Here is a 6,323-nt window from a genome sequence, read left to right on the forward strand (position 1 = left end):
CCTTCCTCTCTCATCCTGGTTTTGTACCTTTCACTCTCTGTCTCTGACACCCCTAGGCAGCCTGCTGCAACAGAGAGTCACTATGTCTTTCTATTTGTGCTTACCATTACATTCCATCATATTTGGTAACTTATACTATTATAATGGCATTATATTGATTTGAATATCAGTGTGACCACCATACCATTAAAAAGCAAGAATATTCCATATAGATTTTTAAAAAGTTTAACATGTAATTGGGGAATTGTTCTTTAGTCTAACATTCTATACCACTGGATCATCAAATGCCACTGGATGAGGGTGGGACAAGGAAAATCAGAAATCAACACAACTACAGCATATTGTCAAATAGGGATGCGAACGATTAATCGATTAATCGACTTTAATCGATCAATGCGTTAATCGATAAAAAAACATTAATCGCAATTAATCGACAATTCAACTGACAAGAGACCCAGGTGAAATGGACATGTGAAGAGTGTGTGTGAAGAGGGGTGTGGATGGTGGGAATATTTAAATCACCATTTCATTTAAATGTGGTATTTTATCTCAATTTTTAATTAATTTTTTTAGATATAGTAGTTTTTTTCCAATAAATATTGAGATTTTGGGGGGAAAATGCCGCTTATCAATTAATCGTAAGTCGATCGATAAGGCTATCAACTAATGATTAATGAATTAATCGATAATTTGCATCCCTATTGTCAAATGCTCCTCCTGTAGTGAGGGGTAATGACCTGGGATCAAGAATAGGCCTACTTGAAGATCTCACACACAGACACACACACACACACACACACACACACACACACACACACTCACTCACTCACACACTCACTCACTCACTCACTCACTCACTCACTCACTCACTCACTCACTCACTCACTCACTCACTCACTCACTCACTCACTCTCTCTCTCTCTCTCTCTCTCTCTCTCTCTCTCTCTCTCTCAACTTCAGAATCTAGGACCTAGTCAAGGTGCCAAGTGTTTGTTTTGGAAGTGGCTGCCTTAACTATGAAGTGCTGGGCGAAACGCATGCACACACACGCTATACGCTCACACACACTGCACGCTCACGCACACATACACAAACACGCACACTCAAACTCAAGCACACATGCATCACTCGTGCAAGTGTGTACTTACTGACCCCTCTGCTTGTGCGATTCTTTGTTTTTGTCCGTCTCTATGAAGTTCAGAAGCTTGTAATCAGTGTGTGGCCTCTGTAAGCAAGACACTGGGCGCAGGCAAACATTTCTGCTGAAACGCTTTGTCAGTGTAGTTGTCACATGCTATGATTCAGAGAAGTATAACAATGCACTCTGACCAGTGGTCGGCAGGCCCTGATTTATAGAGGACATTTCCTGTTTGTTAAAAGCTTAAACATTCCTGTTAAAAAAGTTGCTTGTTTTTGTGAGTAGCACTGCAGTAAGAGTAAACCTCTGGACCAAGTATCTTCTGTAATCTAATGATAAGTATAAATACTCTTGTCCTCCGTAAATACCAGGTTACTTTTTTATTCCTGGTGAGGACTTAGAAGTTAACTCCAAATTCCAGTCCAAATTCAACTCTTAGACAACAGGATAATATGTGTCAACATTAAAGTAGAAGTAAATTCATGGTGAAAGTGCAACACCAGTAGCCTACATGATATTACATAGTTAATGGTAAAATGGACTGCATTTATACAAAGTATAGCGCCTTTCCACTCCTTTGAGCACTCAAAGCGCTATTTGTCACATTCTGCTTTTACTTTTAACTCCTCTGTACAGGAGGGAAAAATAATACTCCAATTAAGCACAGATATGGCATTTTAGTACTCAAGTAGAGTACCTTAGCACTCTTAGTGTTGAAGTAAGTCTGCAAAATGTAACATATTTGTGCTTCTTTATTTAGTTCAAAAAGTGTGATACAGTGTTTCTGTAATGAGTGTAATTCTCCTCAAATGAAACATTCAAGTAGTCAGTTCTCATTCCTGGGCTTGTTGTGGGACGGTGGCAGAGGCTGAAGCCAGTTCTTGCAGTTAGCCAGCCAGCCAGCCAGCCAGGCATACGTACGTACATCAGACTGAAAGAGCCAGTTGTTGGGCCATTAGTGGTGTTATTCTAAAGGCAACTGGGTACGGTAGGCTGGCTTCTGGGGGATTTCTGTAGAGAAGTGAAATTCCACTGCTATGGGACAGCTTTTTTTTCTTTTTCTTAAAAAGAAAGAAAAAAGTGTTGTGTTTCATCCACCAGACACTGCTCAGCTTATTTTCCAAGAGTCTGAGGTAGACGGCCTCTTTCTGTCTGCGTATGCGCTCACAGCACTCGCAGTGTAATGTAGCCACACGTGTCCCAGGCGCTAAATGACTTGGACCATGTACATAGTGGATTGCAAGTGTAGAGCTAATTCTTTTTAATGGTAAACATTGGGTTTTTTTTCCTTCCTTTCTGGTAATCTGCCATACCAATTGACTCTTGAAAAGGCCCATGAGGGCAGCACGAGTCCTGTGGACTAAATGACTTGGACCATGTCGATTGTGAATTGCAAATGTAGACCTACGGTACATGTCATTCTTTTCAATCGTAAACATTGTTTTTTGTTGCACCTTACTGGTAATCTGCCATAGTCATTGACACGTGAAAAGGCCCATAAAGGCAATCCACATTTGCCATGTGCCACACAGCTCATGCCTCTCGCTGGCGCCAAGGACAACAGTGATTTTGAGACGTAGATCAACACCAGGAGTAGTACTGTGCGAGGGATTATGGCAGCATACATTACATTACATTTAGCTGACGCTTACATTCTAGGCCACCATTTGGCAGTGAATTACGTAGCTACAGAGAGAGTTCCCCTGGAATAAATTGGGTTAGGAGGACTTAATTAGGGTCATCACAGCCGATGGCAGTGGGTTCAGGAAAGCACCCACACATTGCTACTGGTGGGGATATTTTTTAAATGTATTTTTATGGGCTTTTTTGCCTTTATTTCAGACAGGACAGGAAGCAAATGTGGAGAGAGATGTGGGGTAGGGATGGGAAACAACCCAGGCCGGATTCGAACGCTGGGTGCAACCCTTGGGCATGCAAGCCCAAATGTGGGGGGCTTAGCGCGCTGCGCCACAGCACTCCCCTACTGGTGGGGATATTTAACCTGTGCTACTATCCAAAACAGCAATGCATTCTGACTACTGTGCTACTCAACACTGAAATTTGAATGGCTACAGCAAGAATACATATATATTACTAGGACAGTGATTCTCAAACTGGGTGGGCCCTGAAGGTATTCCAAGTGGGCCTTGAAATCATTTTCTAACAATCAAAATAATATTTGTGTATGTGTTACTGTTGACTATTCATTTAAGTTGAGGTGAGCCCCAGACATTTGTTAAAATTTCAAGTGGGCCCCAAATTGGAAAAGGTTGGGAACACCTATTCTAGGACATCAGAAAGCAGAAATATCCAGTGATTTATGAATTCTAAAACTAAAATGTTCTCCCTTATTATCTCTTCCACGTGGTGTCCGTGTCCTGAAGTGCATTTCTGTCGGGTGGTGACTCAGAGATCCCGGGGTGAGAAATGACAGGTTCCCTTTAGCAGAGTGCAGGACTATAGTGATGAACACACGTAGGCATGCGCACAGTCACACATTCACACATGCACGTATGCACACGCACGCACGCACGCACGCACGCACGCACGCACGCACGCACGCACGCACGCACGCACACACACACACACACACACACACACACACACACACACACACACACACACAAGAAGCAATGGGCACCGCTCACTAGTTCAAAGTTTATGTGATGCCACATCCCTACATACTCAGACTGAGTGATGGCATTACACACACACACACACACAGCCCTCCCACCCCCCACACAACCCCCACCCCCACACCTCCCACTCGGCTGCTGAGTCGGCAAGCTCTTGTGGTCTACCACTTCCCACTCTCTCACTACATGTACTGTAAAGGGCCGTACACACACGTCGCTACTAGTTACTCGCTCAGCGAATGAAGTCAATAGAATGTCAATGTGTTCTAGCGAGTCTCGCTGGCGAGTAGGCGAGTACTGTACAAGCGATGCAGAGTTGAAAATATTTAACTTCGAGCGAGGCGAGTAACCAATTAGAATGCAGAGCTCGGTACTTCTCGCCTGTACATTGGCAGTTAAAGCCGCGGGAACTTTCAGCGAACGTTCCATGAAAGAGAGGCGAGTAGGCGAGCAAGCGAGAAGCTAGCAAATAGCAGCGATGTGTGTGTACGGCCCTTAAAGGGACACTGTGCAGGAAATGGTCAAAAAGTGTACTGCAACTATGCTGCTTATTGAAACTGGGCTGCCTATTGCCAAAATTGATCTTTACATGAAAGTTTACTAAGTAATAAACAAATATTTTCTAGTAAGTTCCAAGTACAGTCATTTTTGCAGCTAAAAATGGCTATTTTTGGAAATCCAAAATGGCGGACCATGGAGAAGATCCCCCTTTTCATGTATGAAAAGTGCAATTTTTCCAGTCATAATGAATACTTAGAATTTGATGCTGGTGGTAAGTATTCATGAAAAATGGTAACATTAGTGAATGGGCAGCATGAATTCTGGAAAGAAACAACTAAAAATCTCACACAGTGTCCCTTTAAGGGTGAATTTTGCCCAGGGGTGTTGTTCAGGGGGGTAAAGTGTGACTGAGTTACCAGGGCCCCATGTACGTATATAGGGGGCCCACACAGTGTCTGATTTATGCAGATACAGTATATGGCTGTGGGGTCCATTGGAGCTGATTGTACATAGGGCCCACAATTTGCTGCTACGCCCCTGATTCTGCCCTACAAAAATCTCTGTCCACTTTTCTAATGACTTCAGGTCTTATTGTGACATTTTCCTGGTTACAGTAATTTTATTGATCGTATAATAAATTATAGTAATTCACTGGTTCTTTACAAAATCTATGCTTTTTCCTGTGTATTCTTTGAAGAGGTACAACCAGTGGTGTAGTCTACTTTTTTATGGTGGGTATACTGTATATTTGAGCATTTTTTGAAGTGGGTATACTGTATATATTTGTGCTATTCTAAATAATGGATCAATCAATTTTAAGTGGGTATACTGAAATCCCTGAAATTCTGAAGTGGGTATACACCGTATACCCGCGTTCTACGTAGACTACACCACTGGGTACAACCCAAAGTCGAAAAATGTGTTTCGTCTCCGTTCTTTGGTATTGCAGCATTTATTTTGCACAGGGCCTACAGTACTAGCACAAGATGCTCAAAGATGCTGGAAAGCTAAACCATATGAGGATCAGCGAGGAGCCGTCTCATCCCGTGCTAGTCCTCAGGGCAAGTGTTTTGCTGAACAACAGATGGCCAGAATGATGAAATATGGACGGAAAAAAAAATCTTGCTTTTAATATAGCCGTCCGTCTGGCCAGCCAGGGTGATTCACTCTCATGCAGAGTTATTGGTCTCATATGCTGCTCCACTCCTGTTGCAATAAATTAGTTATATATCGGTGATGGACAAGTCGTCCTGTCACGTCCAGGAAAGTCAAGAAACTGAATAGATACAATTTTGGTATGACATTTTTATTGAATACGTTATGACTTAAATGTGGAGGTATGGCTCTGTTCAGAGGAGTCCCCTGATTGTTTGGCCCAGGTCAGAAGAGGCCAACACTGGAGTATTGTTGCCTGTCTGAACTGATGCTGATGCTCCATTTATGCTACATACAGAGTCATAGGCCATGTATGTAGCTGCCACCCATCTACATGACTTACTCCATCAGTTAGGGTTAAAGAGCTTGTTGCCGACTACAACATCCGAGTTATAATTTTTCAATGGTATTTTCAGTGGTAATGTTTTACATTTTTTCACATTTTAAAATTGTTCACTGAATTTAATTAAATGCAGGAAGTGGAATTGAATTTTAATTCGAATTGGTTCCTCACATCCTACAGGATGTTGAATTGAAGTGAATTTGAATTACAGGAAATTGAATCGAAACTCAGTTCCACTACAGTATGTCCTTAAAGGTGTTTGTGTTGAGTGGCTAATTTCTTACCTTGGATTGTAAGTCTACTATAACTATTCTTCAGTCATTGATAACAAAATAATGAGGGTAATGGTGGCAGATTCGATGGAAATATTTGGAGAAATAACTAAACTCTGCTCTTATCTTTGTGTTTTTGTTACGTGAGTATTTGTTTAGAGGGTGTTACTCCCTGTTACAGGACAGCAGCAAGCAGCAGGCAGCCAGCAGGCCGCAGCGAGTGACAGACGAAAGAGGAAAAGAGAGGAAACGAGGGTGACGGGCGGCCGTAATAATTA

This window comes from Engraulis encrasicolus, chromosome 7 (assembly GCF_034702125.1).
Source record: "Engraulis encrasicolus isolate BLACKSEA-1 chromosome 7, IST_EnEncr_1.0, whole genome shotgun sequence".
In the NCBI taxonomy this organism is placed as follows: domain Eukaryota; kingdom Metazoa; phylum Chordata; class Actinopteri; order Clupeiformes; family Engraulidae; genus Engraulis; species Engraulis encrasicolus.